The sequence below is a fragment of the Corapipo altera genome, unplaced genomic scaffold (genome assembly GCF_003945725.1).
Source record: "Corapipo altera isolate COAL_440 unplaced genomic scaffold, ASM394572v1 49, whole genome shotgun sequence".
Classification (NCBI taxonomy): Eukaryota; Metazoa; Chordata; class Aves; order Passeriformes; family Pipridae; genus Corapipo; species Corapipo altera.
This window is the reverse complement of record NW_020884879.1, coordinates 7,028,610-7,039,263: the sequence shown is the minus strand read 5'-3', so window position 1 is coordinate 7,039,263 and position 10,654 is coordinate 7,028,610. Positions and strand designations below refer to the sequence as shown.

General features: G+C 39.2%; 3 non-coding genes across 3 annotated transcripts; 2 read left to right on the top strand and 1 right to left on the bottom strand.

Annotated features, from left to right (window-relative positions):
- Positions 1–1,265: 1,265 nt before the first annotated feature.
- On the bottom strand, positions 1,266–1,338 carry TRNAA-AGC. Its single transcript has one exon. It is a non-coding gene; the product is annotated as a tRNA-Ala (tRNA).
- A 2,143-nt stretch (positions 1,339–3,481) lies between these two features.
- On the top strand, positions 3,482–3,554 carry TRNAA-AGC. Its single transcript has one exon. It is a non-coding gene; the product is annotated as a tRNA-Ala (tRNA).
- Positions 3,555–3,947: 393 nt separating this feature from the next.
- Positions 3,948–4,020, top strand: TRNAA-AGC. Its single transcript has one exon. It is a non-coding gene; the product is annotated as a tRNA-Ala (tRNA).
- Positions 4,021–10,654: the final 6,634 nt, after the last annotated feature.

Sequence of the window (10,654 nt, the reverse complement as noted above, 5' to 3'; positions counted from 1 at the left end):
AGGATGCAAAACATTTTTCCTCCAGCTAACCTGAAACCTCTTCACCAACAAGGACTTGCTACCATCCTTACACATACAGTGCTCTGCTTCCCTTCATTTTTCCTTTGTTCATCTTAGCCCAAACACTGTGGTTGCTATCTGTGCATACATAAAAATTATAAATCTACAGCAGCATTTAGTTCTTCCATTGATTTCTATTTCCTTTCATCAAGTTTTGACCAGTTTTTTGTAACAGGAATAAGCAGGAGTTTCAATATTTACAACAAAAGAATTATAATTAAGCTTTTCCAGTACACTGAAACTGTTCCTAAAGCTGCATTTCAAGGATCTGTGGAGACTTCCATTGTCACAGCAAGCTGATTGTAGGGATTCTCTTGTGTAGCCTATTTCAATATTTTTGTGGAAACAGCAAGATACTGAAAAAAGTCACAATATTTTTTAAAAAATTCTTCTCAATTATAACATCATTGTAGAAAATATTGTGGCCTTGAACAGAAAAAAAGGTGCCACAAGTTACCCTTCTTCTATTCTTTGGAATCAAGAGAAAGTGCAGTAGGGCTGCTGGAGACCACTATACATGCCTTGGCCACCATGGTCATCCTGAATGTAACCACTCTATGTTCCTGCGTGCATTAAGATAAAACCTGCCCAGCTCCAAGGTCAGAAAGAAGCACAATGGCCACCCCATGCCTGTGTGCTTATTTTTTCACGGTTAATACTTCTTTTTTAGGCAATCCTATGCCAATGGTGAACAGCACACCTGTGTCTTCTGACAAAAGGACACAATCTTGCTACCAGATGCAAAAGAGCTACAGAATAGTCTAGCGCACTCTTTCTAATAAGCAGCCTACACAACCAAAATAGAACAAAAGTAATGAGTCTTACAGCATGAATACAAAATTTTGTTCAGTATGCACTAAACTATAATATCAAATTTAAAGTTAACTAATGAATGAAATCATTAACCAAAGACTTGCATACCAATCAAAAAATGTCTCCTTTACTTTTCTCAATAATTTGTTGATGTCATTTATTATTACATTAAAATGTCAGTAAGTTTTGTTATTTCATGCAAAGATTGTATTTTTTTCTCCCTGTAGGCAAGAGAACAAATATAGAATTTTGAAATGAAAAAATGAAATATTTAAAACAATGTTAACTTTTTTCTACATTACAGTTCTTTCAGGTGTCTTTACACCAGTATTCAAGAAAAATATTTTGAAGTGCTGCTGCCTAGTTTGCAAGGAAATCAATACTGAAAACATTGGAGAATGCGGGCATCGATCCCGCTACCTCTCGCATGCTAAGCGAGCGCTCTACCATTTGAGCTAATTCCCCTCGTCCTGGCGCTGCCGGGCGGGATCGTTTCTGCCGATTCATAGCTTGTCTGCCTCGGTCAGAACTACCTTCTTGAGTCCATTTGTTTAATAGCACTGAACAGTCACACTGTGTTTATGTGGAAAGCCTGATAGCTGAAAAGTCAGAATATTCACCTGACGTATGAGAAGCGTTTTCTGCTATGTTGCTTTGATAAAACAATTTGCTTTCCTAAACAATTCCTCCTTAGTGTTTATTCAGGAAGGAGAGATAACTATAATTTTTTACATCTCTTACAAGTCTTTTTGTATTTGCACTGTAAATCTAGAAAGTCTGCAATTAAAAGTCACTGAAGCATAGTGAGGCTTTTCTTCTTGTTTTTCAAGTCGTTAGTTGCTTTTCCAGCTTTATTCTCTAACTAGCTGTACATAATAAATACAATGATGTAAAAGTTCATGTTTGTCACAGTTTATGGAGAGAAAGAATTAATATATATATTCCTATGCTACATTCTAGATATTTCTACCTTTAGATATTGACTTTGATGATTCTGATAAAATAGTATTGCATCTCTAAATGCATGGGGTTACTAAGAACATTTCAGAAATATAAAAACTAATGTTTAGTCATACTAACTGATTTTTCAGCAAGAAACATGTTAGTAAAGCTCTATTCCCAGGTTATTAAATCAAAGAACGCTTTCTGGATTTAAAGAACAAAAATGTAGTTTACAGTGAGAGTGGATACACTGATATACTCTGTTTAAATGCAGAAGAGTAAGTTCTGCTAGTAAACTAAAGTCTGTGCAGTAATCCCACAATACACGTGCTTGTGGTTTTCTCTAATGAATTTAATTTACTAGATGACATCATCCAGTGACAAGAAAATAAATTATGAAACTGAGCATCAGCTAGTTACAACTTATCTGAAGTAAGGTAGTAATTCAAATCTATCACAATTTAGATTCAGGCCAAGAGGTGCAACTAAAACTAATCAGTATTGCTGCAAACATTCTCCTAGAAGTTAAATATTCTCCTGCCTTACTTCAGTCTTTGCACAACAAAAAATAAAAACTTGCTTTTAATATTTCTTGCAGTGCATTGTTACTGACTTTACCTTACTCGAGTAAACTTGAGGGGGAAAGCAGATAATGCAAAAGCAGTTTCAGTCCTTCTCACAGGCATGTACATATCTTAAGCTCATTGATGGCCCGCTGTACCCCTGTGTCTGGGATCTCTCCCATATCATGTTTCACAAGGTTAAGCTCTGTGTGAAGTTTTCTTTATCTACCCTGTGCAGTTTGAGTCATTATGAAAATGGCAGATTGCATCTCCCTGTTTTTCACCACCACATGTCACTCTGCTGTCCCTGAAAAGGCCTAAAGCTTCACCCATTCAGCTCAAAGAAAAACAGTTTATTTAATGCCGAAATCAGATCAAGGTGAGGAAAGACCTCTGCAGTAGTACTATTTTCAGTGATTAGAATGTGCATTTCATGTAATTCACAGCCCATTACATTGTGATCTTGAATTTGTTGTGATTACTCCTAAGATTTTATGTAAAATGGTGAGTAAAACATTCTAATTTCTTAACTTCCTTACCTACTATGTCTGAAAATAACCTGACTTTCTTAATTCTATTTAAAAAATTTTTCTTAGGGTATTTCAGCTGCGAAGGCTTTTTGTCCCACATGCTTTCATTTAACACAGATCACTTCAGTGCATCTCTTTCTCAATACTGGTGTAAACTGATACAAGCTAATTTAATCAGGTTTGAGTTTTGCTTTCTAGATGGTCTTAGGGGATACCAGGGCAAATGCAAGTTGTGTGTTATCTTTAAGCTGCTTCACTGCATTCTGTGATGCGACTTCCCTCAGTGTGGAAGGATAAATCTAGTGCGAGTTGGGTGGCACTGAAAGGCTGCAGGGCATGAGTTTGTCGTGCAAGTTAGCATGAAGCGCCTCGTCACATTACTCTGCCTTATCAGATTGCTTTTTTTCTGTCATCTTGGGCAAAAACATAGGTAAGCTCAAGGTAGAGTGGTGGTTAGCTTGCTCTGAATGGCCGCCCCGGGGTTACTACCCCTCGTAAAGAAGCAGAAGTGAAGGGAAGGCGGTTTGTAGCCATTAAAGTCTATAGGTACAAGGTCGGGAGGGGCTGCGACGGGGGGAATTAGCTCAAATGGTAGAGCGCTCGCTTAGCATGCGAGAGGTAGCGGGATCGATGCCCGCATTCTCCACTCATAGTTTTGTTTGCAGAGGGAATGAAACCGCTTCACCTACGAATATTAAAAAACAAACAAACACGCTTTTATAGCGAGAAAACCAAATGTCAGAACGTACTATCTTTCATAAATGGCAAGTAAGCCCCCCCTTTTTTTTTAAATATATACACACCTGGAAACATGTCTTTCGTGCTTTGCCTTGGTTTCTTACTAGTGGATTTGGAAACGCTAAATGAAACACTGCAAATTTATTGTTTGACGCTTGTTTTGGAATCGGCGTCGAACGTGTTTTCGTTTGTGAATAGAGAGGCCAGAGCAAGGGAGAAAACCGCATCGTACCCCTGGAACAGCAGTTTCGGATTCGCGCTGAAGATCAGGGCCCTGTGGTCCCGGTTCCCCCCACGGGGCGGGGAATTAGCTCAAATGGTAGAGCGCTCGCTTAGCATGCGAGAGGTAGCGGGATCGATGCCCGCATTCTCCAGTGTTTTGTTAACCTGGAATTGTTACGACTACACGTAGAAATTACCGAACAAAATGTGTACCCAGCTCGGTGAAACGACAATTTTGTTTCTAAACGGGGTAAAATTCACGTCTTTCCTTCTTCCTTCCCTTCCTCTGCGTGCTTTACTACCAAAATCAGGCTTGTAAAAGTGTGTATGTCAATTCTGTTGTGACTATTGACTCTTCCAGGAGGGTGTAAGTCAAATTTAGCAGGAAGAGAATTCTACAGTATAGCATTTTCACAGGCTTTGTGAAAAACAACGTGTCGTGGTTTAACCCCAGCCAGCCACCAAGCCCCACGCAGCTGCTCGCTCACTCCACCAGGGGGCTTGGGGAGAGAATCGAAGGGTAAAAGCCAGAAAACTCGTGGGTTGAGATAAAGAAGAGCTTGATAGAGAAAGCAAAAGCCTTGCACACAAGCAAAGCAAAACAAGGAATTAATTCACTGCTTCTCGTGGGCAGGCAGGTGTTCAGCCATCTCCAGGAGAGCAGAGCGCTATCATGTGTGATGTTTACTTGGGAAGATGGATGCCATCACTGCAAATGTTTCCCCCTTTCCTCCTTCTTCCCACTTTATATACTGAGCATGATGTCATATGGTATGGAGTATCCATTCGGTCAGTTTGGGTCACCTGTCCCAGTTGTGTCTCCTCCCAGCCTCCCATGCACCCCCAACTTCCTTGCCAGTGTGGCAGTACAAAAGCAGAAAAGGCCTTGGTGTGAGCACCGCTCAACAATAACAAAAACATCTATGTTGTCAAACCTGTGATTTCTTATCAACTGTTGTAAGAAGTGTGGACAAAGGTAACTGAGACATCTGTCTCAGGAATATCTAGTGATAAGTCTTTTCAGAGGTAAAAAAAGATTCACCATATTTTTACAATGGCCACTGGGTATATTCCAAGATCACTTCAAATAAGTGAATAGACTGTTTTTTTTCCTCTTCATGAAGTGAAGGCAGGGTACAGTTTGGAATATTTCTTAGTAACATCCACCTTCAAGTTTTGCTGAAACAGTTATGCAAGGATTCTAACCTGCTTGTTGCATTGAAATAGACCATATAAAGCTGCTTTGTACAGCTGAGGAAGGTCAACATAGCATTGTACTTTTCTGTTAAAAAATCACCAATACCATGCACTTGGGAATATTATCCCAGGGGAAATAGCTTACCTGTTGGGGTTATTCTCATATATGCAGTTTAAACAGTGTTGAGCTTGCTTAGCTTTCTGATCAGCTTGAAGCTTCTCTTTTCCATTATTGAGAGGACATCAAGAACAATAAGGAGGTATTTAGGTGGATTTCTACAGCTAGCCTCTGTATGAAAAGATGGATCACGCCCAGAACAAAGTTTACTTCGTATTCATTTGTTTATATTGATTTCAGTTTGGATGGAGTGTTTATGTGTCATATAGATTTCATGAGACTCTTCTAACAAGGGTTACTGAGGCAAATACTTTTTTAAAATGGCAGAAACTGTGTGATGCTGGTATTTAGGTCTTATACAGTGGTGGAACTTGAGTGGAACTGTCAACCAAGCAGATGTTGACAGGACTATTTACAAAGATACTGTAAGGAGAGATGCCCAGAAAGGGGAAAAAAAATCTCTCTATATAAATGTTCTTTGAGCTTTATTGTTACCAAGTACAAGCTTAAGAGCTTGTTCTTTGCGTTCCAAAAGATAGACTAAGAACTAGCTGGATGATGGGGGTGCCTCCCATTTCTTCATCTTCCCATCCACACATACATGTACAGAAAAGCAAAGATCACATACTATCTGACTAAAACTGAGACAAGGACATAAATACCAATGCAGGTAGCCAGCCTAACCTTACTGTATTATTGGAGCTCAGCTCACTTGATGGACATTTTGTGCATGGATATGTAGGCTCAATTCTCTCTTAATTCTCTCTGGCTTTAAATAATGGATGTAGTAACATGCAGTTATATTCTGGAATGGTATTTGCATTCTCCTGGTTCAAGTCAGGATCTGGTGCTGCTGGAAAAGACTGGTGACTGGAAAAAACTGGCTAAGAAGTAGAACCAGGAAGAAAATATTCCCTGGCTTCCAATTCAGTAAGCTTGTGCCAACCATTTCTTCATTGTTGAGTGGTCTGTTGTGGTTACGACTTTGGGGATTGGGGGAAGAAATTACATTTGAGTACTACAGCACTGGGCACTATGAAAGACTATTAGAAGGAAAAACAGCTTTTTAGTATCTCTTAAGAATTGGACAGCTGAAGTCAGAAAACAACTTGCACCGGGACTGTACTAAAGTCAACTTCTTAAAATGGAGGGAGGGTAAAAGCTCCTCTACTTCCTAACATTTCTTTTAGGAGCCATTAGATATACTCTCTGATCTGTCTTCCACATAAGAAAGTTTAGTAGCTTTCATACACCAAGTTATTTGTATTTTTAAGAGTTTAGATACTATTTGACCTAGTTATCTTCAATAAACAAGGCTACCAAAGACTGCATCACTTTTCCTTCAGAGCTAGGAAAGGTTTTAATTATTAGAGGTAACCTCTAATATCAAGCATTTGATCCTCGGTCAACAGTGACAAAGAGGTCTTACGTTGATGCATAGGAAATCTGATACAAATTGGTCAGTAAGTTGCACCAATTAAAAGCCTGCTTCATACTAGAAAGAAGTTTGTATGATAATAGTTAAGAAATAGTTGCACCACAAAACCCAATCAAAAATTTGGGGGGGGGGTTTAATCGTGTTTATAAAAGCAACAATTTAACCTGAAGATGTAACAAGACTACCAAAACAGATTATACAGGCATTACAGCAGTTCCCTGATGTGATTAGCACTCACAAAATATGGTAATTGGAACTCTATGCTTCATTAGAAAAGAGCCTCAAATTCAGGAAAAGCAGTCCAAACCTAATCCTACCCTATCGAGTTGAAAGGTGGGGCATGATCAGGAATCACTGAACTAACCAAGTGAATATTTTCTCTGCAATCAAAATGTAGGGCACAGAAAGCTTTAGGGTTCTGCAGAATAATTACACAGCAATTACATAAATATGATTAGTAGGTCTTCTGCTCAGATTTCATGAATTACTATTTTTCATTGTAGCAAATATAATGCTCTTGTTTTCCTTATTAATTTGGAGTCCAAAGATGCCAGTCACAAGGGGATTCTGGGAGTGCTTATTGCATAGACAAACTGCATTTTCAAAGCCTTACAACTCACAAGTAACTAAGTTTTTTGGTTTTGAGAATTAAATAGTTCAAGCTGGTGTCAGGCTGCCTATAAACATTGTCGTAAGGTGGCCATGCAAACCTGAGAATTAGATGACAGCTTCCATATTGACTGTCATTTTACCTCACAGATGATGAATTCCATGCTTTTAAAGTAAATTATACATGTATTTTTGCAAGACTACATGTGATCTTGCTGAGCCAGAAAAAAAATGCAGAATGCTTATTTTCTTCAGTCCATATTGCTGTATCCAGACAGCAAGTTACAAAGCAGCTCTAGTTAAAAATGGGATAAATACAGTTCAAAAGTGGGATAGAATCACTTCCCTGACCAGCTATTTGACATGCAGTCTTCAGTGCACTTTCCTGAGATTCCTGAGATTTTCTTCTCCTGAGATTCCTAAAGTCCTAGCGCCTTCTAGGAAGATAATACTGCAACTCCAAAGTGACTACCAAAAATAAGACTGAAGTTTGATGAGGCTGAACATAGTCTTATGGATTACACTATCTCAGTTACGATGTGCATGTGATAACCTTGTCAGGTGTTTATCACTTAGATGACATCTGTTCCTGAAGTGCCTAACAAAACTAGGGATGACTACTAGCATTGAGTCACTTTCCAGTCAAATCTGTGCTTGCAGAGAATTGAAGTACCAGCTTTGAAACCAGTAACAGTGGTAGCAAATGACATTCTTCAGTTTTATCTTGTACTGGTCACTTCAGCTGGTTCTTTTGGAGCCAGTCCAGTTTAATATGTTTATCCATGATCTGGATGAGGGGATCAAATCCATGCTCAGTCAGTTCGCAGACAATACCAAATTGGGCAGGAGTGTGGATCTGCTGGAGAGCAGAAAGGCTCTCCAGAGCAGAGGGATCTTGATAGGCTGGATCAATGGGCCAAGGCCAATGGTATGAGGTTCAACCAGGTCAAGTGCCAGGTCCTTGCACTTGAGTCACAACACCCCCAGGCAGCACTGTGGGCTGGGGAAAGAGTGGCTGGAAAGCTGCCTATCAGAAAAGGACTTGTGGGTCCTGGTCAACAGCCATCTGAACATGAGCCAGCAGTGTGCCCAGGTGGCCAAGAAGGCCAATGGCATCCTGGCCTGCATCAGCAATAGTGTGGCCAGCAGGACAAGGACAGTGATTGTTTCCCTATACTGGGCACTGGTGAGGCTGCACCTCATTTCAGTTCTGGGCCCCTCACTACAAGAGGGACATTGAGGTGCTGGAGCATGTCCAGAGAAGGGCAGTGGAGCCAGAGAAGAGTCTGGAGCACAGATCCTACGAGGAGCAGCTGAGGGAGCTGGGGTTGTTTAGCCTGGAGGAAAGAGGGCTTAGGGGAGACCATATTGCCCTCTACCAACTACCCGAAAGGAGGTTGTAGTAAGGTGAGGATTAGCCTCTTCTTCCAGGTAACTAGCAATAGGACAAGAGGAAATGGCCTCAACTTGCAACAGAGGAGGTTCAAGTTGGATATTAGGAAAAATTTCTTCACTGAAAGAGTGGTTAAGCATTGGAACAGGCTCCAAAGAACTGGTGGGAGTCACCATCCCTGGAATTGTTCAAAAAAACTTTACAATATGGTTTAGTGGGCAGGGTGGAATTAGGTCAAAGGTTAGATGTTATGGTCTTGGAGGTCTTTTCCAACTTTTGTGGCTCTATGATTCTCAAAGTGACTTACTACAAATAACTTCTGCCAGAAGGCTTGTAACTTTTTTTAATGCCTTTTGTAGAATGTGTAAGACTTTAATGCCTTTCTTATATGTTGTTTCTGGTGTTAAGAATATCAAGTTTCTGGCAGGAGTGCTTTCCCCTGGTTGCATATTCCAGTCTTTAAATGACTTGAATTTTTTAAATAAGCTTAATTATAACTACTAAAAGCATAGGGTAAATACAGCAGTAAATTATGATACAGAGTTTAACACTGTTGCATAAAGTAAGGACACAGCTTAAGTAAATTTCATCTTCCTTTTGCTTTGTGTACCTTTCAAATTAGGATGTTTAAGATCTTGTAATTGTTATTTTCAAGAAAAGACTGTTTACAAACATTTCCATTCTATCTACCTAATTACAGAGTGACACTTGAAGTCCTTGATTATTAAAAATACCCAACTAAACAAAAACCCACTACAGACTGAAAATAAATCAACTCTAGCAACTACTATACCCAGGCTTTAAGAGCCATCTAGTGGGATTATTCTGCAAGTAACCCTGTAAACACTAAATAGAGCAATTCTTAATGAGCATTTTACTTAAAAAATAAAAGGCAACCAAAAAACCAATCAAATAATTAGAATATGGTGAATTAAGAGTCATGTTAACTCAAAAGGGAGCTGAAATTTGTTTAACACACAACACTTCTTTCCCTTTCCCATAACACTTGTTTGTGGCTACACAATTCAATATGCATTAAAAATTTGCAAGGAGATGAACAACCCAATTTCTGTCTTACAGTAATAGCTTCCATATTGACAATTTTGAGGAATGTTGCTGATGTAGTCAGATCCATTATATTTATTTTTTTTAAATACCATATCAACTTTCTTCAGCTCAAAAACATGTTTAAGAAACTTTGTTGGTGCTGTTTTGTCTGACAAGAGAAGGTTCCGGGTAGTTCAGAAGGACAGTCTTACAGCTTATGAGAATAGAAAAACAGGGGAGAGAAAGGTTTATGAACTGAAGTAGTACTTTAGGGACCAGTGTCAATGAAAAAAGTATGCAAGTGATGTTTTTAGAAAGTAAAAAGCTTAGAACTGTATCAGTCTCACCTAAAAGGCAGATAGTAACTGTGAACTAAAGATTTGGTCCAATGGGGAAGGAAGGAAGACATCATTAGACTGTTGTATTCTAAGCAAAATACATAAATAACATAGCAGAGAGGAAAATAAGATCCCACAAGGCAAGTGCCACTTGCCTTTATGATCCTGGAATTTAAGGGAGTTTGGAATTTTATTTCACAGACGTCTTTTGAAGAGAAATGTCAAGCTCCTGGGATCTAAGCTTACTTGTATCAAACTTTTAAGACTTGAGTCAGGGAACCTAGACTTCCTCTACAGAAAAGCACCACAAGAACTACATCCTTCCAGTCCCTAAAACCCAGGAAGATGAGGTGATAGTGACTTGCATACTAATAAACAAGACTGGGGAGAGATGGCTGTGGATTAACTTGATCCTTCCAACATATACTGTATGTTTACTGTAGGTTAGACTGTTTCTTCCTTCTACTAAAAAGCAAATCAGTGAAAATTCAACTAAAGGTAAACAGTATCTTGATCAAATAATGAGCCAGCAGCAAGAAAAAATTGGTTTTAAGGGCCCCTCCTTTTTGGGGGACAGTTGCTTCCATTCTGTTAGAAGCAGTAGCACAGAACACAGGAATAACTTAGCTTAAAAGAGCTAAGTGAG